The 27,430-nt window shown below is 42.5% G+C and overlaps 1 pseudogene; it reads right to left on the minus strand.

Annotated features, from left to right (window-relative positions):
* The window catches only part of LOC127412651 (GPI ethanolamine phosphate transferase 2-like), a 180,655-nt pseudogene that overhangs the window by 92,004 nt on the left and 61,221 nt on the right, over nt 1-27,430 (minus strand).

The following is a 27,430-nucleotide window of genomic DNA, read 5'->3' on the forward strand; positions in this document are numbered from 1 at the left end:
GGGAATGAGTAGATTGAAAGTTCTGGAAGAAGTTTTCTTGAAGATGATTTAAGATGTGAAAGTTTGAAAGCAGTAAATATAATGAATTATTATAATTATCACAGTTTTTACTGTTGAAGAGTAACTTAAATATATTATTGTGAGATGTAAAATGAAAAAGAAGGAGTGACTGTAATGACAGTGGAGACAGTGTGGGGGAGTGGAGTGTCCCCCTCCGAGTTCCTCCCTCACCCAGCACTCTTTCACACTCTCAGTCTAAGTTTGATAAGTGTCTGCTTGGAACAGAAACACAAAAGCAGATGTTGAAGTGTGTGCTAAAGGCACATCTCTAAATTGCTTTCTTTTCTTTTCTTTTCTTTTTATATGTAAAATGATGTGATTTGGCAATGATGTTAGATACAGTGATATGAAGGAGAGGTTCAAACAGCTTTCCTCATCATGATTAATGATTTTATATATTCAGAGGGCAATTTGAAGTTGTGTTTATACTAAAGATAAAAGATTCAGTTGAACGTTCATCTGAAAGAATAAATGTACATTCAAAAACTATCTAGAGACTATTATTGAATTAAGGTGATGTTTTTTCATTAAGCTTCCTAGAAGTTTGATAGAGGCTACCCTTTATTTTGTTTTGTTTTGATGTTAGTCCCCACCATGATACATGGTCTTTTGTGATGTTTGCAAAAGGAGCAGAAATACAACCTGTATGAACATTTATGATCTGTAAATGAGTTCAATTGTAGCATTCTTACTTTTACTTTTAATTTGGACAATTTTAATAGATTGTTGAATTTTGAATAATGCTTTGTGAATTTAACTATGTTTTGAACTGTCTCCATATTTAATCAGTTGTAGATGGTTCTATTGGCTGTGACGGTTCTCAGGTGATACTCCTGAAACAGCAGAAAATATCTGTTTACTGATACCAAATTATTAAGGATTGGCTAATAGGACTGAGCGGTATCAAGACCAGTGGCAAGAGGTGATGGCCCAATGATGGGTAAGACTCTCCAATGGCAAGAAGTGGGGGCAACCTAAGGCAGGGCATCACCGTCCTGGAAGGGGTGATATGGGTTTAAGGAAGTGGATGGATGCTTTTATGTCGGAAGCATCAAAAGGGAGGTATAGAAGAAACCTGCCCGAAAACTGTGTGTTCCACTCGACCCAGCTGCATTTTAATAACCGCTTTAATAAAATATTTTATTACAGTGTTAAATACCAAGCATTCTGTCACTGTGCCATCAGGGGATCATACCCTGTGTGGAAGATTAATTATAGAATTTGGGGGTAAAGTTTTGAGAACTGTTGCAGACAAACGAGTGCCTGATTTATTAAAGAAGTATTAAAAAAACCTGGGAATATTTGTATGATGAAGAATTAAGATTGAAAGATGATTTATTTACTTATGCTTTTATTGAACTCATGTACATTTTAATATTAATGAAGAATGGAAAAAGAAGACATGGTGGTGACTAAAGATTAACATTGCTTGTCTTGTTCATTTATAACCATTTAAATAGAATTGTTTAAGAAATGGGGTGCACGATTGGCTGAAATTAATATAATGATTGGAATATCAATCCTTGTGGGAGGAATAATATTCTGTTGTGTGTTACCATTAGTAAAATCATTCTTGATCCAAGCAACAGTGAAGCAGATGACACTGATCAATGTGGATGATCCAATGCAATGCAATTACAACTACCCTGGATGGACAGAAAGACCAAATTGGGAGGAAATTGACTCCTCCAATGAATATATATGATGAAATTAATGATGAGCCATGCCCCGGGATGAAAGTGCTAGCCTAACCTCTCCCCGGAGGTGACCCTCTATGATGCGCAAAGTATCTGGGTTGAAGATATCTACACTACAAAAGAGAACTCTTAATATGATAATGAATATTTGTTTTATGTACTCTACATAACTGTGACAACCACAGGCAAGGCTGAACCAACTGCACGCTCATGATTACAGTATAACATGCTTATAGGTTTCATTTATTTAATGAAGATATAAGGAGACAGAATATTTTTACGCCATTCTTAATCAAACTTGAATAGTGACGTTTGGTTCTGCAAATCTTCACCGGAGTTCGGTTGCATAATCTGGTCATTGGTAAAGAAGCTGTGTGACTTAACTTACTAGATAGCATAGCTGAGGCGACTGTATTATGAAACTGCACTCTAAATAAAGAAAGTGAAGGTGTGACTTCTGAAAGTCACAGAGGGGGGATATGTGGAATATTTTTATCAAGTTAAATATAAATTAATCAAGTATAATCAATGTGAATATAGACATTTTATTCTACAATTATTTCTGATGGTATAGCATGTATTTTACTGTGTGTTTGTGTGTAGAGGCCTGTGGGAAGGAGGCCACTCAAAATGGAATGTGTGATCACATATGGTACTCATATATGGTAAACTTGAGTCTCATGTTTTGACACTAGAGAAAATATAGGATAAGGCCACGTAAAGAGGTTCCAGATAGAGAGGGGCCTCTCAAATGGTTTCATGTTCTCTAACAGACTGAAGAAACAGAACAAAATGTATGGGGTGTATTGGTCACGTCCTAGGTGAATATGTGTATATAGGCCTGTTTGAATACAGAAAATCAGTTGTGCTGGGAGCAACTCGGCTTTGCTATCTCTGATAATAAAGTCTAACTTCTGGCATCAAAACCCCAAGACTTCAAGAGTGATGTTTCACAGACGTGGCAGAAGCCACAACATGGAGTGCTTCCTGTTTCCAGTCTTGCCTCAACCTTCTTGAACCCATCTCTCTCCCTCCTGTAAGCACCACGACTATCCTCACTGTGAAGGAGATGTCGATCCTGCCACATTATTATTTGGATCTCCAGGAGGCATTCAGCAAATCAAAGGCTACGCAACTTCCTCATCACCGTTCCTGTGACTGTGCCATTGACTTTCTGCTGGGCACCTCTCCTCCACGAAGACGAATATACCCCTTATCTGCACCTGAAACTAAAGCTATGGAGGAGTACATATCGGAGTCCCTAGAAAAAGGGTTAATTAGACCATCCACTTCTCCTGCTTCTGCTGGTTTCTTCTTTGTAGGAAAGAAGGACGTGGGCCTTCGTCCATGCATTGACTACCGAGGTATGAACACAGTCACCATCAAATGTTGCTATCCTCTCGCTCTGGTACCAGCAGCATTAGAGCAGTTTTGATGCGCCACAATATTCTCCAAACTGGATCTTCGTAAAGCTTACAATTTAATCCGCATTCGGGAGGGGGATGAATGGAAGACTGCCTTTTCTACACACACTGGCCACTATGAATACCAGGTGATGCCTTTCAGACTTTCCAACAGTCCATCTGTCTTTCAAGCCTATGTAAATGACATTTTTCACGATCTTATTGGCAAATGGGTTATTGTCTAAGGGTTATTGATGACATTCTGATATACTCTTCTTCCCTTGATGAACATGTTCAACACATCAGAGTGGTGCTCAACTGTCTCATTCAACATCAACTGTATGCCAGTGTAGGGCTTTACTGGTTGTTTAGATCAGTGTCACTACCAGAAATAATTGATAATTATTTCTTAAGTTATTAATTAATATTTAAATTAATTAATTGAATCTTAACTCATTAAAACCTCATATGGGGCTCCAGTAAATGTAGTGCGCTACGTTTAGGAGCGGGTTTGGTTATTAGCAATAATTAATAATTAACAAAGACAATTCTTAATTATTAAAATCAATAGAACATTGATGAGAATCAATGTTAGCTTTTCTAATCCTTTAAATCAACAATTATTAAAGATAATCGTTAATTGTTAACATCAATGAAACATTAATTAAAATTAACACTAGCTTATTGATCATTCAAATTCAACAATCATCAAAGATAATTATCAATTATCAAAAATCAATTGAATATTAATAAGAATTAACATTGACAGGGAACCACCCTGGAATCAGGGACTAATAACCAGATAGTATAACAGCCTCAATGTTAGATTGTTTTCTTAGGAAAATCAACATCTGAAGTTTATTTATGCAGTAATATCAATTAATAATTAATACAATGCAGTCAATAAACTTCTGACTTACAACTACAAACTAAACAGTGATATGATTAGATATGGAAATCAAAATAATCCTATAACACATGAGGGTGTGTGTGTGTGTGTGTGTGTGTGAGAGAGCGTGTGTGTGTGTGTAAGGAGGGACACGCACAAAATGGCGGACATGACTCTCATGGAGAGTATGTCACGCGAGACTTGGCCGCGAATGTGGGCGGAGAGAAACCAGTCAATGGCGTCTACCAGTTACCGCGTGTATCTGTGCTAATTACCGTGTTTCCCCCACCTTTCATTTCCTTACTCAAACCCGTGGCGCCTCAGAGAGAGGAGGGCTCTCAAGACCCCTAGAGACCCCTTCCATTCCTCATTGATGGAGAGAAGGTCTTTCGGGTACACAAGCTCCTGGATTCTCGACGCCGGGGTTGGACTCTCCAATACTTGGTTAACTGGGTGGGCTACGGCCCTGAGGAGTGTTCCCGGACGAATTCAGAGGATATTCTGGATCCTGCTCTCATCTCTGAATTCCACCACGATTTCCCTAATCGTCCCACTCCCAGAGGTTGTGGTAGACCCCGAAGCAGACAACCTCCTCGCGTCAGGAGCTGCTCGTGGGGAGGGTCTCTGTTACACTGGCAGCACCTGCTATCTCTCCTGAACGCCGCCAGAGGTCGCCATCTCCAGAGTACTAACCCTTCCTTCACGAACTACATTTCCCATAACCCTCTGCTCAGACTGATTACTCACCCACCTGTTTCATATTATCTCTGTCTATTAAAGTTTCCTGTTTACACGCATTCGGTGCGAAGTCTTGTTCTGCCTAGTCTGCAATTCTGAGCGTTATTTACCATTACTGTTTTCCCTGTGTTTTGACTCTGGCCTGTTCATCGTATTTCCCAGCCTGCTTGTGAGTTTTTGGACCTATTGCCTGTTTCCTGGATTACCCCTCTGTCTCTTGGATTTACTTGGTTTTCCTTTCTTGGACTGTCTTCCTGTGTACCGAACCCTTGCCTGCTTTTTGTTTACCCTTTGTTTTGCTACTTTGTTGTACTGTTTATACTTTTATTAAACTGCGTATGGATCTTAACATTACTGCCCCGGTGTCTTTGCTACAGGCGCGACCATACTTGACAGCTTGTACCATGGAAAAAAGCAATGCAGACACTTATAAATGAATATGTTTCAGGTAATTCCTTTGCCTCTAATTAGTTGGAATGGTTGGAAAAAAGGAAATAAAGTTTGTACAACTAATACAGCAATGATGAATCATAATTTTTTTCATTTATGTAATTTATCTTTTATAATAACACTGTACATTTGAATATCTACAATGAAAATGCATGATAGTGTTAATTATAAAGCGCTGTTGTTGATTAATACCAGCTGCATTTAAAAGCGTGACCTTGTAAACATGTCACAGGTGACAAAAGAGTTCCAGTGTTCAGTGCATCACCACCTTTGCCAGTACCTGAATTCATGTTCATGATATACAAATTCATGACATAGGGAGCTAGGGAGTTGATTAAGATACAGGGATAGATTAAAGCAATATTACATGAGCAAGAGTGCTGTATGGTCCTATATCAGCACGGCTGTGATTTGGCTGCAGGTACTCACAGCCTTGCTGATAGGACATGCAGCATGATTGCGAGTGTGATATTGCTTTTATTTTACAGTTCAACAAACAAGTAATTTGAAAAATTAGATAAAACTAAAACTAACTTGTTTATTGAAACTACTTTCTTATGCAACGGATCAGGATGTGCCATTGCTAGTTCAAAAGATGTGCACAAACCTCTGTAACTGATTCAAAAATGTCACTTTAGAACTAGTGACAACTGCTTGGGCTGTTTCAAGTGTTTGGAGAAACAAGTGTGTGTGTGTGTGTGTGTGTGTATGTGTGTGTGTGTGTGTGTGTGTGTGTATGTGTGTGTTTTTGAGAGAGCGAGATTGAACGTGTGCAATTACCTGTGCCTGTCGCAACTCTCTAGCAGAGGTGAACAGTAAAGCTATAGCTGAAATTGCAACAGATCTAAGCGGAAGAAAAAGAGTAGAATATTTTTTTGCTCAGAAATAAAGCTGGCTCCTTCCCAAGGGTCTTTCTCAGATGTGTATAAATTATTAATCACTGTACACTAAAACAATAATATAAGGCACCAAATCCCAAACATAGAAACACAGATCTAAAAAAAAAGAAAAAAAAATTAAAAAACTCTAACTGAGATGAAAAGATCAAAGCATTTGGGGAGAGAAAAAAAAAAAAAACTAAAACTAAACCAGAATCAAAACTCATTCAATATTCCACTTTCTGAATCAATTCCTTATTTTTACCAAGTAAAAGAAAGTTAAAGACACACTCTCTATCTCTCTTTCGGTACTTCATACTTTTCGGTAAATATGATGTGTGTAATGTTTTTAAAGCTAAAATACTTTCTAGAACCCCAGTTTAATACGAAGAGACAACATTAATCCCTCAAAACATGTTAACATTGTTGTTCTGTGGTGCTATCAAAACATTGCTCTGTTTGTTTGAGCATCCCGACACAGCAACATTGACTTAGGGGTGGGAATATCTGTTTGGGGACTATTAAAAAAACCTGTTCGACATCAGTTATTTTTGCAATTCCATTTGGTGACACTGGATAATCGAATTAACTTTAAGCTCAATTTAATTATCTCAGATGGTTCGCAACATGAGGTGTCTCTTATTATGTTAGTGTGCTTTAAAAATAATCATCATAAAAGTGTCTCTGTGGTGGGATTCATAGAGCACACATAATTATAAGCTCCATATATATAATGAGAGGTCCACTAATGATCCCATCAAACCGCAGGAAATGCATTAGAAAGGAAATCACACTATCCTTCCTGTGACCCTAGTAGACCACTCCACAGACATGGACATATGAACATATCTCCTGTATGAATGCACAGTGATTTATTACAACCGTAATAAATATTATTCATCAGAGCTGGCAGGTGGATCAGGGAGAGAGAAATAGATAGTACAGGTCTTTTCGTCGGGCACTGAAGGCTTTTTTACGTATACGGAAGGTGATGCACTTAAAGAGATGGGAGCTATCGATCCAAGATATCACCAGAGAGAAACATCAATATAAAGCACTCTACACACTCAATATGAAGGACAGTATGAATGTGTGGTTTGTATGACCCACCTCTATACACAATTCATATAAAGCAAGGGCAATACTTTCTATTCAGTGGTTGTGTGTGTTTAATGTTTATATGCATCTAACTAATATTGGTTTCAAAACTTCTATGAGGAATAGGAATAGGAAGGAATAGTTCCATTAAAAAATAAAGATCTATGCCCTCATACAACCTAAACATACAGTGACAAGAAACTGAACAGGTCCCAAAAGGTTAAACAATTACCAAAAACACACTATTAATGTAGTCCAAAATGACTCATGCACAACATTCCAAGTCTTTATGATAGTTTAAAGGAATGTTCCAGGTTCAATACAAGTTAAGTTCAATCGACAACATTTGTGACAAAATGTTGATTACAACAAAAATAATGTAATAAAATAAAAGCAAAAATCATACTGTAGTTACAGTAAGGCACTTACATTGATGAGCCAAAACATTATGACCACTCACAGGTAAAGAGAATAACATTGATCATCTTCTAACAAGGCCACATGTCAAGGTCTGGGTAGATTAGATGGTAAGACAACCAGTTCTCGTAGTCAATGTGTTGAATGCAGGAGAAATGGGCAGGAGTAAAGACCTGAGCGACTTTGACAAGGGCCAAATTGTTATGGCCAGACGACTGGGTCAGAGCATCTCTGAAATGGCAAGGCTTGTGGGGTGCTCCTGGTCAGCAGTGGTGAGTACCTACCAACAGTGGTCAGAGGAGTGACAAACCACAATCCGGTGACAGGGTGTTGGGTGCCCAAGGCTCATCGATGTGTGAGGGCAACGAAGGCTGTCCCATCTGGTCCGAACTGACAGAAGGTCTACAGTGGCACAAGTCACAGAATATTTTAATGATGGTTACGGGAGGAATGTGTCACAACACTCAGTGCGTCACACCCTGCTGCGTATGGGGCTGCGTAGCTGCAGACCGGTCAGAGTCCCCATGATGACCCCTGTCCACCGTCAAAAGCGCCTTCAATGGGCACGCAAGCGTCGGAATTGGATCTTGAAGCAGTGGAAGAAGGTTGCCTGGTTTGATGAGTCCTGTTTTCTTTTACATCACGTGGACGGCTGTGTACGCTTGCACCATTTACCTGGGGAAGTGATGGTCACCTGTCAATCTGATTGAGCATCTGTGGGATGTGCTTTACCAACAAGTCCAATCCACGGCAGCTCCACCTCGTAACTTACAGGACTTGAAGGATCTGCTGCTAATGTCTTGGTGTCAGATACCACAGGACACCCTCAGGGGTCTTGTAAAGTCCATGCCTTGGCGGTTCTGTGCTGTTTTGATGGCACGCGGAGGACCAACAGCATATTAGGCATGTGGTCATAATGTTTTGGCTCACCAGTGTACAATGGGGCCAAACGTGAATGGGGCCAATCCATAAACATTCAAATACACACTGTTTCATAACTATAGCCGCAAGATGTAAACATTATTTTATCACTTTTAAGGTTTTACCAGATTACTAAGTTTACCGGCATCATGACAATTAAGTTGTAATATTGGATATAACTTTACACAGAAAAGGCTGGTAAGCAATTAGTAAGCAATTTTATCATGTTAACATGTATAATGTTTATATCCTGTGCCTATACTTTTAAAGTTTATGGAATAGCCCCATTCACTTCCATTGTAAGTGCATCAATGTAACCATGATTTTTAGAGTGATAACTTTACATTATTTTTGTGGTAATCAACACTATGCAACAAATTCTGTCAACTGAGCTTAACTTGTATTAACCCCGGAACAACTTACAATCTTGGCCTCAACTGTAGCTTTCAAATCTTATTCACACGACATGTAACGTTTGACATTAATGATTTCAAATGGCATTGGTTCTTGCATGTATTGTAAGCAAACATGTTATGCCAAGTTTGAAAATGCATGTGATGCACAAATGATATTTGAGAGACACTGCGATGGGGAAGATATTCAATGAATTATTATTTACATTTTGGTCTGTTCCTCCTGTAGGATGAACAAATATATTATATAGCTTCAAAAGACTTGGAATGTAGCACACGTCATATTTTTAGTTGCTTTTTTTATTTTTTAGAGCTTGACAGCGTCTGTCGCCATCGACATTGAATGTTTGTGCAGTGTTGTGCTGTGCAGTGGGCTACATGCTAACCATAACTGGCAATTGTCAGTGAAGCTTTTCACAAGCTATACGTACATTTAGAACAAACATTTGCACTCAAGGGCAATTAAAACATGAATTCAGCAGCATCATGGTGAATTTTAATTGTGGTGATATTGTAACAAGAGGAAACTGTAGTTTTAATCATGTTCAAGTAGTTTTGAACAATGCCAGACCTTGATATTGTATCAAACATCTATTGAATTGCATTTGTTACTGGAATTGTGCTGCTAAATGAGGCCAGTTAGCCATAGGAATGAGAAGTTTGGTGATTTCTCCATCATACTTGAATGTCTTTGTGTGTGATCAAGCTGCTCTCTGATTGGCTGGGACCTGGCTAATGGGGCAGAAAAATGGCTGGCACAGACTGTTGACTGTGGCAGCCAGACCATCTGCCTGCGAGTATGTGTGTGGAGATTCCAGAGGCCCACGGATGACAACATACTCCAGAAGACGGAGATTATCACCCGGGGTGAAGTGTGTTTAGATGCTGGAATTTTGGGGGATATGAATGTAACAAACTAGGAAAGAAGTGGTGGTGGTTTTGGGGTGGTTGACAAATATATGTCAATATCGCGATTCAAATATGTAAATGTATTTTTAATAACCTCTAAGCTTTTTTTTTGGCAGTCCATTTAAAAAGTCCTCTGGTGTGACAAATTCATTTTTAAAAGAACCTGAATGATTAATACAATTCCAAATAACTAATTAAAATGCTTTAAAACTTATCTGCAGAGTAGCAATTAGTTTTCTTTTCATAAAACTATGCCAACAAGAAGCATACAGTTGAGAGTGACAGAGAGAGTAAGGAATATAGGAAATATGAATGAAGGCAGGGAGGGAGGCAATAAGTAAGGAAGGAAGGAAGTGGGAAAGTAGGCAGGGAGGGAGGGAGGCAGAAAAGAAGGAAGAAAGGAAGGAAGGGAGGGAGGAAGGAAATAGGAAAGTAGGCAGGGAGGCAGAAAAGGAGGAGGAAAGGAAGGAATGAAGAAGGGGAAAGGGAAGGAAGGAGGGAGGGATGGAGGAAAGGATGGAGGCAATGAAGGAAGAAGGGGAGAAAAAGAAAGAAAGAAAGAAAGAAAAAAGTGAGGGAGGGAGGGAGAAAGGAGGGAGGGAAGGAAGGAAGGAAGGGGGGGAGGGAGGGAGGGAGGGAAGAAGACAGGAAAGAAGGAAGGAAGGAAGGAGTCAGAAAAGAAGGAAAGAAGAAGAAAAGAAAAAGAAAGAAAGAAAAAAGGAATGAAGGAAAGAGGTGGGGAGAGAGGGAGGCAACAAAGAAGGAAGGAAGGAAGGAAGAAGGAAGAAAGGAAGGAAGGAGGAGGGAGGGATGGAGGAAAAAGGAAAACAGGGGTGCAAGGAAGGGAGGAAGGGAGACAAAGAAAAAGAAAGAAAGAAAGAAAGAAAGAAAGAAAGAAAAAAGGAAGGAAGGATGGATGGAAGGAAATATGAAAGTAGGCTGGGAGGGAGGCAGAAAAGAAGGAAGAAAGGAAGGAAGGAATGAAGATGGGAAAAGGGAAGGAAGGGAGGGAGGGAGGCAGAAAAGAAGGAAAGAAGGGAGGAAGGGAGGGAGGAAAGAAAGGAGGCAATGAAGGAAGAAGGGGAGAAAAAGAAAGAAAGAAAGGGAGGAAGGAAGGAAGAAGGGAGGGAGGGAAGACAGGAAAGAAGGAAGGGAAGGAATGAAGTCAGAAAAGAAAGAAAGAAAGAAAGAAAGAAAGAAAGAAAGAAAGAAAGAAAGAAAAAGGGAAGCAAAAAAGGAATGAAGGAAAGAGGCAGGGAGAGAGGGAGGCAGCAAAGAAGGAAGGAAGGAAAAAGAAAGGAGAAGGAAGAAAGGAAGGAAGGAGGAGGGAGGGATGGAGGAAAAAGGAAAACAGGGGTGCAAGGAAGGGAGGAAGGGAGACAAAGAAAAAGTAAGAGAGAAAGAAAGAAAAAAGGGAGGAAGGAAGAAAGAAAAAAGACTGAATGTAGACAGGAAGGAAGGAAGGAAGGAAAGAAAGAAAGAAAGAAAGAATAGAAGGAGGAAGGCAAGGGGAAAGGAATGAAGAAAAAGAAAGAATGAATGCAGAAAGAAAGAAAGAAAGAAAGAAAGAAAGGAAGGAAAAAAGGAAGGAAAGAAGGAAATAGGAATGGAGATAGGGAGGAAGGGATACAGTTAACATTGCACATATTCCTCATGGATAACGCAATCCCACAATGCATTGTGATAAGCTCAGTGAAAAAAAAATCCATCCAAGATTGCGGACGGAGTCGAGGGACATGTCAATTTTATTGTGTGTTATGTATTTTTATGCCTATGTGTGAAATGCCATAAACACAAGCTTTTCATATTCATTATACCGAATAAAATTTGTTGGCTTACAACATATAGCCATGTTCCCCACACACCCGTGATGACACGACACTGATGCTGAAGTCTAAAATGTGCAGTGCGTCTTTTGCAACAGGCAATCGTTTTATGTGATCAGCCAAATTATTAGACCACCAATCTAGCCATAGGAAGTTCGTATCGGTGGCCGTTCAAGCTGAGCATTTCTAATGAGCGCTAGAATTTGAGTTGCATTTAGTGTAAATGTAATGCTGTCAGAAACCCTTGTTTTGTATGCTAGAAAAATATGGCTCTGATTAAATTAAACAGTACATCATTGAATAGTTATATTGATAAAGGTATTGCCCCCTTAAGTAGCTTCAGTGTAGTTAGCTACTTTTGTTAGTATTTTGTAGTTTAGCTAATACCTTTTCAAAAGAGTAGCTTGCCTGTAGTTTAACTACTTTAAATTATGCATAGCTTGTAGCATTACTGCTTAAATGTAACACTAATAGTGTTTCAAATCACAGGAGACGCATTTATGCGAACAGGTGTAAACAGCGATGTGTCTCATCTGACCACTTGTTATTGGATCACCAGAGAGAGACATATTTTAATACCAGGTGTAAACAGCGCCATAGTGACCCGACACCCACCTGTCTCCCATCTTTGATCTCACATCTGTTGAGCCAGTGTCCAAAGTCAGGCAGGTGCGCCCACTACACTCCAGTCTGATTCAGTGACCACAGCAGTTGACAGCAAGCCAGGGCCAGCCACCTCTCTGACCCCGCACTCATCCCGAGCTCCACCGCAGGAGAGAAAGACGAGGGAGAGAAGAAGTCTTCCTCAGTGCTGGAGGGAAGGAGAGGCCCATGCTCCTCTTCCTCACCCCTCTGTCTCCACTCTCTGAAGCACTTCCTGCAGACGTCCTGGAAGATGGCCAGACACAGGGTGTTGAGCAGGAAGTATCACGTCTGATGTTCTTTCTTGATAAAGCTGCTTGAAACCAAACTAAGTGTGTGACCCACTGTAACGACCAACAAAAGAGCATCCAACTCTGACAGAGTCCAATCAGAACCCTGAGAGAGAGAAAGTGTGTGTGTGTGTGTGTGTGTGTGTGTGTGTGTGAGAGAGAGTTCTCTATATCTTGTTATATCGTGAATACAAATTCGAGTACAAGCAAGGGCCTTGATCTTCTAAACATTGGGACACTCATGACTCAGTTACCTGCAACACAAATAAAAGGTTGCGCATTAAAGCGTAGTTGTGATTTCTTTGTAATACTTCACGTAGTTCAGTTGAAAAGTTTTAAGGTTTGAGGAAAAATCAAGCATGCAATTATATGTTTTAAGTACAGAGCAGAAGATTTGATACAGACACAAAAGTGCACGGTTACTGGCCTGCCAAGCTCCAAAAAGGACAATAAAGCAATATAAAAGTATAATAGTCCTTAAGACTCATACCCAATATTCAGAGTCTTCTGAAGCAATATGATGGCTTCGTGTGAGAAACATCCTGAATTTAAATCACTGCAGTAATTCTCAAATCTCATTTATGCATCTGCATTAGTGATGGGAAGTCCGATTCTTTTCCACGAACCGGTTCTTTCTGACGGATTCACCAGTTATTTTACGTCATCGAGTAATGATGTCACTGTACATAATGCCATGCAATAAAGACACACTACTGGTCAAAAGTTTTGAAACACTTGACTGAAATGTTTCTCATGAACTTAAAAATCTTTTGATCCGAAGGCGTATGCTTAAATGTTTGAAATTAATTTTGTAGACAAAAATATAATTGTGCCACCATATTAATTTGTTTCATTATAAAACTAAAATTTAATAATTTTTTTTTTTTTTTTTTTTTTTTAATTGATGACTTGGACCAAATAATAAAGAAAAGCAGCCAATAAGTGCCCAACATAGATGGAAACTCCTTCAATATTGTTTAAAAAGCATCCCAGGGTGATACCTCAAGAAATTGGTTGAGAAAATGTCAAGAGTCTGCTAAAATATAACATAGTTTTGACATACACAACATAATTCCCATAGTTCCATTTATGTTATTCCATAGTTTTGATGACTTTACTATTATTCTAAAATGTGAAAAAAAATAAATAAAAATAATAATAATATATATATATATATATATATATATATATATATATATATATATAAAATAAAATAAAGAATGAGTGTTTAAAAACTTTTGACCAGTAATGTATGCGAGTACATATGGCTGATTATTATATTTTATTCCATTAAAAAAGGGTGTTTATTGTCATCAGTGTTTCATTCAGTGATCTTACATCTTGGATAAGTTTCCTACATTAAAGTTTTGCACCTAAAGCACCCAATACTGACACTGCTATCCAAACACAGATGTTCTACATGTCTAAAGCATATAAAGTGAATAGACTAGTCTTAATCAACTCACCCTTTTTACAGTAACCATGATCCAGCTCATAACAACTTCAAATATAATCTGCATGCACAATTCTCAATAGTAAAATTGATTTACATCTCTCGACTGAAACGTTTCGCCCCCTCATTCAAGTCCTCAGTTAACGCATGCTCTTCAGCAGCTCACTCATCAATTCTCAGTATTTCGAACATGTCTGAAAGAAGCTATTCTCAGTTCAGTGTACTGGTGACTCGAGAGATACTGTCCCCAGATCAGTGTACTGTTGACTCGAGAACTGTTGCTATGCTCAATAGGATTGAGATCTGGGGAATTTGGAGGCCAGGGAAACACCTTGAACTCATCATCATGTTCCTCAAACCATTCTCGAACAGTGTGTGCAATGTGGCAGGGCGCATTATCTTGCTGAAAGAGGCCACTGCCATCAGGGAATACCATTGCCATGAAGGGGTGTACCTGGTCTGCAACGATGTTTAGGTGGGTGGCACGTGTCAAATTGATGTCCACTTGAATGGCCGGACCCAGGGTTTCCCAGCAGAACATTGCCAAGTTCATCACATTCCCTCCACCGGCTTGTCATCTTCCCACAGTGCATCCTGGTGCTATCACTTCCCCAGGTAAACGGCGCAAACATACCCGGCCATCCACGTGATGTAAAAGAAAACAGGACTCATCGGACCAGGCGACCTTCTTTCACTGCTCCAAGGTCCAGTTCTGACGCTCATGTGCCCATTGCAGGCGCTTTCGACAGTAGACAGGGGTCATCATGGGCATTCTGACTGGTCTGTGGCTATGCAGCCCCATACAAAGCAGGGTGAGATGCACTGTGTGTTGTGACACATTCCTCCCGTTTGGACCAGACAGGATAGCCTTCGTTGCCCTCACGCATCAATGAGCCTTGGGATGCCCAACACCCTGTTGCCGGTTTGTGGTTTGGTACTCACAAATATTCTGTAGGTACTCACAAATGCTGACCGTGAGCACCCCACTAGCCTTGCCGTCTCAGAGATGCTCTGACCCAGTCATCTGGCCATAATAATTTGGCCCTTATCAAAGTCACTCAGGTTTTTACTCCTGCCCATTTCTCCTGCATTCAACTCGTTGACTACGAGAACTGATTGTTCGCTTACCATCTAATCTACCCAGACCTTGACATGTGGCCTTGTTAGGAGATTATCAACATTAATGTTCAATTCAGAAAAATACACCAGAAACATACATTTCACCCAACTTAATCACACAACACATGCATGCTTAGTATCAGCAGCTCATCAGTTTCTCAGCATGTCAGACACCTCCGAAAGAGGTGATTCTAAGATCAGTGTACTGTTGACCCGAGAACTGCTGTGAGAGACTCATTGTACTGTTGATTCGAAAACAGTTGTGACCGGGGTATGCAGTCCGACTTGTGAACTAGTTGGAGCGGTTCATTGGAAAGAAGAGCTAGGAAAAGCAGATATCACCAGTTCTAGGATCATATTACTCTTGGTTATCTGTAATTTCGAGTCAGAGTGTCAGGCACGTCCGAGAGACAGTTTAAGTTGGAGTAACTTGTGGATCAGTGTTGACTCAAGACACAAACTGTTTCAAATGATTCAGTCCGATTTGGTGAACTGTTTCAACTTGTTCACTGAAAATAACCGGTTCAAAAGAACGAATCGTTTACAAACTGGACATCACTATTCTGCATGTCTGAAACTACTGTAGCATGTTCACTTTACATACTAGAAACAATGAAGTTTCTGAACAATTTCTTTCCCTTTATATGGCCCTGTGCTTCAGGTACTGTTTGCAAACAAAGTTTTTGCACCGAACGCACTGAATATGAAAAAAAGTTTTCATTTTTTGGTTGAACTATCCCTTTAACTATGTTTTAATGTCACAAATGACAGCTTTCTACTGACAAAAGTCTGAATAATACAAACATAAATCAATACAAGCTGACATGGTCAGATGTGAGAGAGAAAGAAAGTGAAGAGAGAAATAGAGTGAAAAGATGAAGCGGTCAGAGTTGAAAAGGACAAACACAACAAATATGAGACACATCAAACGGCATATGACAGTAAAATGCTGCTGACACCACAGTCACCTGTGTCCAACACTCTGTAAATCAACTCAAAAGACAGCGCTCTGATGTCCAGAGCCCTGAACCTCAAACACACAAACAAACACACACACACACACACACACACACACACACACACACAGGTTTTGATTGACTCCTACAGAGTTTAGTACAGGGCTGCTGGGAGCAAAGCAGTATTGACTCAGAGGGAAAGTGCTAACTGCTACACACACACACCGACACACACACACACATTTATGTGTGTATGGCAGGGCTATTGCATCCACTGATGACTGTGTACACACATGAGAACAGAATACACACTGTTGCCCTGTGGAATTTCTTACATTGGTCTGTTTCTTCAGTATCAGGTGTTGCTTGGAATATAAATGCTCAAATGCTCATAAAGTCAACATAAAATAAAACATGAATGACCCTAATAACTAAATACATGTTCCTGGTCTTATTGTCCATGATATTCATCAGTACACATAAAAAAAAAACATTTTCATAACTTTACATCAACTTAATATACTTAAGTAATAACTTTCTCTTCCTCTGAAATTTATTTTATAAGGTCTCTTTTTCTTACATGAGAAATTCTTATTTCTTACATAAGTTCTCAATTTTCTGTCACATTCAGGGGCATTTTTTTCTGACCCTGGATGCTAAGGTGTTATGGTTGGTTGCCAGGGTGTTGCTATGCGGTTGCTAATGTGTCAGGATTGGCTTCTAGTGTGCTGCTCTGTAGTTGCACGAGTGTTATTAGTGGTTTCTAGTGCATTGCTATGTGGTTGCTGAGGTGTTATGAGTGGTTTCTAGTGTGGTGCTATGCAGTTGTTAGGGTGTTGTCGGTGGTTGCCAGTTTGTTGCTATGTGATTGCTAAGGTGTTACAAGTGGTTTCTAGCATGTTGCTATGTGGTTGCTAGGATGTTGTGGGTGGTTGCTTGGATGTTGCTATGAATATGCTAAATGGTTGCGAGTGGTTTTAGCGCATTGTTATGTGGTTGCTATGGTGTTAGGAGCAGTGGTTGAATTGGGGTGGAATGGTCCGTAACATTGCAATGCAGTTGTTAGGGTTCTGTGGGTGGTTGCGAGTGCATTGCTATGCGATTGCTATGGTTTTACAAGTGGTTTCTAGCTCATTAATATATGGTAGCTAGGGTGTTGTGGGTGGTTGCTAGGATGTTGCTTTGCTACTGCTAAGGTGTTATGAGTAGTTTCTAGTGCGTTGCTTTAAATTTGCCATGCAGTTTTGGGTGATTGCTAGGGTGTTGCTATACGGTTGCTAAGGTGTTATGAGTGGTTTCTAGCACATTGCTATGTGGTTGGTAGGATGTTGTGGGTGTTGTCCAGGGCGTTGCAATCAGCTGCTCACTGATCAGCAGTTCTCAGTATTATGTCCGAAAGAGGCTTTTCTCAGTTCAGTGTACTGGTGAACTGCTGTGATCGACTCAATGTACTGTTGACTCAAGAGCTGCTGTCCTCGGATCAGTGAACTGTTGACTCGAGAGCTGTAGACTGGATCATCTTCATATGTTGATAAAACGGTAATACAATCAAGTCATAAACATATTTCCAGTATGTTTAATTTGTTATACTCTCTGTTGTTCAGCAAAATACACCTGAAACATACATTTCGCCCCTTAATCACACACATGCTCAATGTCAGCAGCTCATCGGTTCTCAGGATGTCGGACACCTCCGAAAGAGGCGATTCTCAGTTCAGTGTACTGTTGACTCAAGAACTGTTACGAGCAACTCGTACTGTTGACTCAAGAGCTGTTGCGACCCAAGCGTTCAGTCCGATTTGTGAACTAGTTGGAGCGGTTAATTGCTAAGCAGAGTTGGCAAAAGCAGATATCACCAGTTCTAGGATCATATTACTCCCGGTTATCAGCTCATTTCAATTCGGAGTGTCAAGCACATCCGAGAGACAGGTTAAGAGTAACTTGTGGATCAGTGTTGACTCGAGACGTGAACTGTTTCAAACGATTCAGTCTGATTTGGTGAACTAGTTCAACTCGTTCACTAAAAAGAACCGGTTCAAAAGAATGATTCGTTCACAAATTGGACATCACTACTATGCAGTTTTGGGTAGTTGCTAGGGTGTTGCTATGCTAATGCAAAGGTGTTATAAGTGGTATCTAGTGCATTTTTATGCATTTGCTGGGGTGTTGCGGGTGGTTGTCTGGGCGTTGCTATGCAGTTGCTAAGGTGTTACAAGTGGTTTCTATAGTATTACTATATGGTTGCTAAGTTGTTTTGGGTGATTGCTAGGGCATTGATTTGTGGTTGCAAAGGTGTTATGAGTGGTTTCTAGTGCATTGCTATGCTGTTGCTAGGGTGTTGTGGGTGGTTGCTAGAGTATTGCTATGCAATTGCTAAGGTGTTCCAAGTGATTTCTAGCTAGTTGTTATGTTGTTGCTAAGATGTTGTGGGTGGGTGCCGGGGAGTTGCTTTGTGACTGCTAAGGTGATACGAGTTGTTTGTAGTACATTGCTATGTGGTTGCAATGGTGTTATGAGTGGTTTCTAGTGCATTGTTATGCATTTGCTGGGGTGTTGTGGGTGGTTGCCCGGGCATTGCTATGTGGTTGCTAAAGTGTTACGGGTGGTTTTAACACATTGAAATGTGGTTGCTAGGGTGTAATGGGTAGTTTCTAGGGCATTGCTATGCGGTTGCTAAGGTTTTAGAAGTGGTTTCTACCACATTTACTATGTGATTGCTAGTATGTTGTGGGTGTTTGCCAATGTGTTGCTATGAGGTTGCTTAGGTAAAACAAGTGATTTCTAGTGCATTGCTATAAGGTTGCCAAGTTGATTTGGGTTGTTGATAATGTGCTATGAGTGGTTTCCAGTGTGTTGCTATGCGGTTGCTAGGGTGTTTGCAGCAAGTTTGTCAGAACTCTAGATTTTTTGTAAGGGGTTGTGGGTGGTTGACAGGGTGCTGCTATGCAGTTGCTAGGGTGTTACAAGTGATTTCTAGTGTGTTGCTATAAGATTGCTAACTTGTTGTGGGTGGTTGGCCAGGCGTTGCTATACAGTTGATAAGATGCTATGAGTGGTATTTTGTGCGTTGCTAAGTGTTTTCTAGGGTATTTTGGGTAGTTGTCAAGGCAATGCTATGCAGTTGATAATGTGTTATGAGTGGTTGCCAGTGCGTTGCTATGTGGTTGCTAGGGTGTTTTGGGTGGTTGTTTTCTGGCCCAAGTCAAAACAGCCCAAGTCGTTATGGTTTTCTAGTCTCTAAATGGCTCTTTCAATGTATGTCTATGGGAGACACAAAAATACACATTATGGAATGTATTGCAGAATGTGTTTTGAATGCTGTTTCACATTGTCTTTAACCATTCTTATTTAACAAAACTGATTTACAATATCAGCTACACACACAGTGTTTGTTTTGATAATGCAACACTTATTGGTCACTATGTGGCTGGGCAGAGTACGTGTGTGTGTGTGTGTGTGTGTGTGTGTCCAGGGGCGTAATGCACCTATTTTTTTTTTTTTTTTTTTTTTTTTTTTTGAGGGGACACCAAGGTCAGTAACCGCAACCCTTATCCAACCGAAACCCCCACCCACCCCCTTCCTGTAAATCACAGGTAACACTATCACTTTTTTTTTAATAACTATTACATTTGCAGCTGTTTGTCAATAAATGTCTATCTGTAATGGACACATTTGATTACATTTTATGAGTTAGCATGCATGTCTAACATCTTGCATGCATGTTTTACATCACTATTTTGCAATTTTGCCAGCACAAACACAACGATGCCCAAAACAGCTTCAGCTCAATAGAGAGTGGAAACATGTAGCCTATCTCTGAATGAGGCAATCCTGTAAATATTGTATTCCGTGTTCAGTGTAAATGATAACTAATAAAACTAAGTAAATAAAAAACTAAGAGTGTTGTGTTATTTCTCCATAACATGTTTTAACCACAAATGTTGTCTTAAATGTCTTAAATATGAACACACAATGCATATAGGGATTTTGTTGTTGTTGTTGCTTCTTTTATAGCAAACATTTAAAATATACAACAAACAAGGCACCAAAACATTATGACAAACATCTCAACTAAGCTGAGCAGACAACAACATAATGGTAAAGATGGAAAAAAGAAGAAGAAGAGAAAAGGGGCTCTATTTCCGTGAGGTTAATGAAGTGGCGCAAAACACAATTATATATTTTCCTGAGAAAGGTCATTGCACTAATACTTTGAAAACGTCTAGGTTACTGTTGTAACCCCCGTTCCCTGATGGAGGGAACGAGACGTTGTGTCGATGTAGTGACACTAGGGGTCACTCTTGGGAGCCTCAAACACCTCTGATCTTTGAGAAAAGGCCAATGAAAATTGGCGAGTAGAATTTGCATGCCTCTCCCCCGGACATACAGGTATAAAAGGAGCTGGCGTGCAACCACTAATTGTGCTGAGGTCTTGTGCTGAGGAGCTGAAACAGAGTCCCGGCAATCACAGCGGGTAGTTCAGTGTTGTGGCAGGAGGGACACAACGTCTCGTTCCCTCCATCAGGGAACGGGGGTTACAACAGTAACCTAGACGTTCCCTATCTGTCACTCACTCAACATTGTGTCGATGTAGTGACACTAGGGGTCCCTATACGAAATGCCACAAACAGCTGAACTGTGTTATGTGGATCAGCAGTGCAGGTGCAGGCAGGCCACTGTGTGCCAAGTAACAAGTGCACCGGCCCCATCGTAACCTTCCCAACACCCCGTGTACGTCGTAAGGACCCTCGCCCCCCAAAAGCACAAAAGGGGGGGTCAGACGTGCCCACAATGGGAACAGGCCATGCCAGCTAGGTCGGCCTTTTCTCTTCTTTCTTCTCCCAGAGAAAGAACTCGATACCAGCTGGGGCCAAATGTATTTGCGTCGGGGTAGGTGTCCTTGGAAAAAGACACCATGGAGAACACACCCTGCCCAAAGGGGAGGTAATTGTGTGGAAATATGTCACATGGTCTCACCGAGTCTTGTCGGCGGTGTCACATGTGGAGAAGTCCTCGTGGTAGGTCCTACCCAGAGGGGATGAAGCTCTACAAACACGGCAACTGGTGGCAGAGGGAACTCTGCCCAAGGGGAAACATGGGTCTACCGTCAGGGAGACCGTACCATGGAAGATTACGTCATATGGGGTTACCGACATGGAACCAACACATACGGGCACCTATCCCAGTACAGGGGCCGACCTGAACAGGGCATACTGACCCATGTACTGGGCCTGGCGTCGAATTCCTCCACCGAATTTGCTTGCTGCAGGTGCTGTGGGAGGAATCCAGGGTTCACCGATCCCGGGAACTCACATGGATGAAAGAGCGCACGTCTTCCCCTGGGGAAGGGGAAAGGCGCTTGTGTGCCAATGGTACACCCGGCCAGTTGTCCTGCCACTTACCTGTTCGTACCTGACAACACACGGGACGAAACCGGCTCAACCCAGAGGTTGTAAAACCTCGCGAAGGTATTGGGTGTTGCCCAGCCCGCTGCTCTATAGGTGTCTGTTAGAGAGGCGGCGTTGGCCAAGGCCCAGGAGGAGACTACACTCCTAATAGAGTGCGCTCATAGTCCTAGAGGGGGTGGCGCACCCTGGGCCTGGTATGCCAACGTGATGGCGTACACAATCCAGTGGGCAATCCTCTGTTTGGAGACAGCGTTCCTCTTCTGCTGTCCCCCAAAACAGACAAAGAGCTGCTCGGAGCATCTAAAGCTCTCCATGCAGACACAAAGTGCATACCGGACACAGCAACGACAAGGCTGGGTCTGCCTCCTCCCGGGGCAGCGCTTGTAGGTTCACCACCTGATCTTTAAAGGGGGTAGTGGGAACCTTGGGCACACAGCCCGGCCAGGGTCTCAGGGTCAGTATCGCTGATAGAGAATGCTTGCAGGTCCTCAACCCTCTTGATGGAGGTGAGCGCAGTCAGGAGGGCCGTCTTCGAGGAGAGGGCTTTCAGCTCAAATGACTCTAAGAGCACGAAGCTTCCCTAAATACTTACCGTCCACTGCATCGTGGTGTGCCGCTATAGCGGCTATATACACCTTCAAAGTGGAGGAGGACAGCCGCCCCTCCAACCTCTCCTGCAGGAAAGAGAGCACCGACCTGACTGCATAACTCTGTGGGTCTTCGCCTCAGGAAGAACACCAATTCGCGAATAGGCACCACTTCAAGGCTTATTCCACACAATGTCTGTGCAAGTAGGCTCACTGGGGGAAACGCATACTTGTGCAGACCCCGTGGCCAGCTGTGCGCCAGTGTGTCCGTGCAGAGGGGGGCCTTGGTCAGGGAATACCACAGCGGGCAGTGGGAGGATTCCCGGGAGGCAAACAGGTCTACCTGTGCCTTGCCGAATTGACTCCAAATCAGCCGGACCACCTGGGGGTAGAGCCTCCACTCTCCCCTGAGTGTCAGCTGCTGCGACAGCGCGTCCGATGTGCAATTGAGTTTGCCAGAGATATGAGTGACCCCCAGCGACTTGAGCTGCTGCTGGCTCCAGAGGAGGAGATGGCGGGCGAGTTGCGACATGCGTGGTGAGCACGAACCACCTTGGCGGTTTATGTATGCTACCATTGCTGTGTTGTCTGTCCGGACCAACATATGCTTGCCCTGGATCAATGGCCAAAGCCTCCACAGGGCTAGCAGTACCGCAAGCAACTCGAGGCAGTTGATATGCCAACACAGATGAGGGCCTGTCCAGGAACCTGTGGCTGTGACCATTGCAAATGGCGCCCCAGCCCAACTTGGAGGCGTCTGTCGTGACAATGACTCACCTGGAGACCTGCTCTAGGGGAAACCCTGCCCGTAGAAATGCCAGGTCCGTCCAGAGGCTGAACAAGCGGCGGTAGATCAGCGTGATAGCCACACGATGTGTGCCGTGGTGCCATGCCTATTTCGGGACTCGAGTCAGAAGCCAGTGCTGAAGTGATCTCATATGCATCAAACCAAGGGGCGTGACCGCCGCCGAGGATGCCATATGCCCCAGGAGCCTCTGAAATTGTTTCAGTCGGACCGCTGTTCTCCTCCTGAATGCCATCAGGCAATTCAGCACCGACTGAGCGTGCTCGTTCATGAGACGAGTCCAACTCCATCCCGAGAAAAGAGATGCTCTGCGCTGGGGCGAGCTTGCTCTTTTCCCAGTTGACCTGAAGCCCCGATCGGCTGATGTGGCTGAGCACCAGGTCCCTGTGTGCACACAACAGATCTCAAGAGTGAGCTAGGATCAGCCAGTCATTGAGATAGTTGAGAATGCGGATGCCCACTTCCCTTAGTGGTCTATGACGAGGCAGGATCGAGACATGAAAGTACACATCTTTCAGGTCTACCACCATCAGGTGAACCAATCTCAGAGCCGGACGCATGATAGAATGTGCTTCTGCATGAGCATCCTGAACGGAAGCCTGTACAGGGCCTGATTCTGTGCAAGATCGGTCGCAACCTGCCGTCTTTCTTGGGCACGATGAAGTAGGGGCTGTAAAAGCCGCTCTTCATCTCGGCCAGAGGGACAGGCTCTATCGCGTCCTTCTGCAGAAAGTAGGGCAGCGGCACCCTTGCCACCTACCGAGGTTAAACGGACACCGCTGAACCTGGGCAGGTGCTTGGTGAACTGAATCACATAGCCGAGTCAGATCGTCCTGGTCAGCCATCGCGACGGGTTGGAGAGCGTTAACTACGCCTCCAAACTCCGGGCAAGGGGCACCAAGGGGACCACCGCTGCTGACGTACCCGCGGAACGGGCGCAGCGGAGCGGGGTGGGAAGTGCTACATTGGGGGACCTCGTGTCACGATCTCGCTGTACAGGGAGAGACATTAAGGACAACCCTCATGCAGCTCTTTCAATGCCTTTGCCTGGTGGACCTGCAGGAGGGCCATGGCATGCAGAGCGGAGGTCCACCCAGCGGCGCTGTAAGCCTTCGCCATCAGAGACGACGTATTCTTACAGGCCTTGGATGGGAGCCTAGGATGGTTCCGCCAGGTGGCGGCGCTCACCTTCTCTACCTGGAGAACGTCCGTGTAGCCCCTGGCCGCCCTACCATCAAGGGTGGTGTGAGCAGCAGAACTCGAAAGCCCAGTCCTGGCAGTGAAAGGTGCCTGCCACGACTTCGAGAGTTCTTCATGCGCTTCCGGGAAGAAAGGCACTGGGGCGGAGTGTGGCCGTGAGCAGCGCTCTGATCCCAGGAACCAATCATCAAGCCGCGAGGGTTCAGAGCGGGATGGAGGGTTCCACTCTAGCCCGATGCACACGGCAGCCCGGGCAAGCATGGCTGTCAGCTCGGCGTCAGCCTCAGACTGGGTGACCACACCCAAAGGCGGAAGCCCAGCCAAGTCCTCCGCATCGGACTCAAGCAACCTGCTCTCCGATGCTGCTATCAAGATCTCATCCTCTCCCTGAGTGCCGAATGAGAGGTCGAACCCGCTCTGAGGCAGGCTGCCTGACTCATCCCGGAACTCAACCAGGGCGCACGAGCGTGCTGGGGAAAGGGAGGTCCGTGGGGATTCACCCGGCGGAGTGACTTCCATTAAAGTCCCCAAATCGCCCCCAGTGCTAACCATCGCGGTCTTGTGCTCATTGGCAGAAGAACCACGGTGGGGAGCGGCTGGAATGGCTTTCCCTCTGAGGAAGGAAAGCCACGATAGCAACATGGCCATGGTCATGCTCTTGCAGTGCGGGCATGAACCATCCACGAACGCTGTCTCAGCGTGTCTGGAGCCCAGACACGTAAGGCAGTGATTGTGACCGTCAGAAGTGGAGAGATAATGACCGCAACCAGGAACTGCACATAACCGGAAAGCCATCTTTAAAAAGACGCTTTCAGTCAGTGCCTACTCTTTTAGAGGATATATACTCTTTTAAAGAAAATATATGCTCTTTTAGAGAAAATATATGCTCTTTTAGTGCCCAGGGGCATTCTCCGCACTTATCTGTGCGAGAGGGGAGAAACCTCTGTGATGCGCCGTAGAATCCAACAGCCGCGTGAGACAGTTCGCTTTCTTTACAGAGGCAAATGGATTGGCAGTGGAATACATCAACAGCGCTCGGCTCCGAAGAGAAAATCTGAATGAGTAGTTGCACGCCAGCTCCTTTTATACCCGTATGTCCGGGGGAGTGGCAGGCAAATTCCACCTGCCAATTTTCATTGGCCTTTTCTCAAAGATCAGAGGTGTTTGGGGCTCCCTAGAGTGACTCCTAGTGTCACTACATCGACACAACGTCGAGTGAGTGACACATAGGGAACCACTGTCTTCAGCGCCAAGTTTAAACTAAGTTCCTGCGTTTGCAGTTTGGAGATTCCACCAGCAGGTAGTGATAAAGGTCATGTTCAAACTCTGAAAATATAGTGGAACGTGAAATTATGTCTCTGTCGATCAGAGTTGGAGCCATCTTAAATGAAACAAAAATTTATGAGATTTGAGTTAAAATATCTATAGGTCATGGTTTATTTTTCAGTTATTATTATGTTTAAATTTACAGTTGTATTTATGATCTAATGTGTAATGGTATTTTTCCACCTGTTGACGTAGAGTGATTTTTAAGTCACTCAAAAATGAACTGATGGAAGGAGAGACCAAAAATGTTTTTGAATTGGTATGATTTTTTTGACAACTTTGTTATTTTGATTATATTTTCTCTTCGTTTGAAGTGTATTTCAATTTAGAAATATTTTTGGTTTAATTTTTTTGTTTTTCACTAAATGATTTTAATATTTCAAAAATCAAAATTATCCGTTAGAAGTGAAGTGCGTGCTGATACAATAACTTTTAATAGGCTACTAGCCATGATTTGTATGTCAGTAGATGAAAATGACTAATAATACTTACATTCCTTATAATTTAACAACAATTTTACATCCAAATTCTGACGAGAATCACATTTTCTATGCGTATAAATGTAGCGTAACACTGACAGTCATCATGCAATTAATGATATACTCAGTGTCTGTGTTTCCCACTATAGTCCCAAATAGTATGTACTATAGGTCTAAATAGGGAATAGGGAGCAACTGATCAGACTGTTTGGGAATTGACTAAAAGCTAAATGCCAGCTGATTAAAGTCATGTGTGTCTGAATGGTCAATGACATGCAGCAGTCACGAAAAGATAACATATTTTTATCCTGCGCAGTAAGCAGGCAGAAAGTGGCTCATGTCTCGTGAACACAAGCGCTGCTGCTTTGACCTGTTTAGCCACCCACGCCGCCTTCTTCCATTGAAAATACAGAACATGCGGCTACCGAGGAACCATGTAAAACCGCCTTTCATTCATTTTATCATGACTGAAAAGGACAGGATTCACAATGAAATACAATAAGCTGCTGCTTTCTTTAAACGTTAAGAAAAGAGAGTGTAACAAAAGCATTTCAGCACTAAAGTAAATGAACAGCGAACGATCAGAAGAAAACAAACATATTCTATATTAGACTATATTAGACTATAAAAAAACTGATTGACTTTCACAGAGATCAGGCATAGTTGGCATATGTTAACTACACTGAAGTTGATGCAATAAATTTGTTTGTTTTTACCATAACACCGTGCATTCCCATGGTGCTGGACCTTCCCTCGTGAACGCGATCTCCGAAGCAGCACTGGATGCTGCGTATAGCGAAACATATGTGACCCAATTGGATTTTAAATTACAATTTAAACATGTGAATAAAGATTTCTGCCTCAGGCATGTTTTGTACATGCAATAACCATTTAATTTAATTATAGAAGATACTAATAAATAGTTCAAATAAACCATTCAAAATCCTCTTGGCTCAAAAAACTGAGGGGGCAATTGCCCTCACTCTTAATGGGCATGACGCCTCTGTGTGTGTCCCTAGTCCTGATGGATATGACCCTGTGCAGCTTTGATGTGTGTTACCATAGGGACCGGTCACATCTCACTAGTGTGACAAGGCCTCGCAGCGGCAACAGTTTACCATCCATCACCCAGGGCAATACCAGGGTCGAAGTCAGCTGGTTTGAAAATGGAGTATGTAAGCAACCTCTGTTTGTGTAAATGCCAAAAAAAAAAAAAAAACTTGAAGTAAACAAATTTATGCTCAAGTCCCATCAAAGGGAATATTTTGATCCACAAGAGTTTGGCCAACAAAAGACAGAAAATCATGAGGTTTCCTGCTCTGAGTTTGTTTCAAGTCTCTGATGATTTCATCATTACAGGAGCAAGCGCTGTGCTAATGCTTGAGCCACACTCACTAATCTATATGCTAATGCAGAACCACGCAGAAAATCCCTCTGCTAACAAGGTGTGTGTGTGTGCCCCAACC

The sequence above is a fragment of the Myxocyprinus asiaticus genome, chromosome 22, assembly GCF_019703515.2.
Source record: "Myxocyprinus asiaticus isolate MX2 ecotype Aquarium Trade chromosome 22, UBuf_Myxa_2, whole genome shotgun sequence".
Lineage (NCBI taxonomy): Eukaryota > Metazoa > Chordata > Actinopteri > Cypriniformes > Catostomidae > Myxocyprinus > Myxocyprinus asiaticus.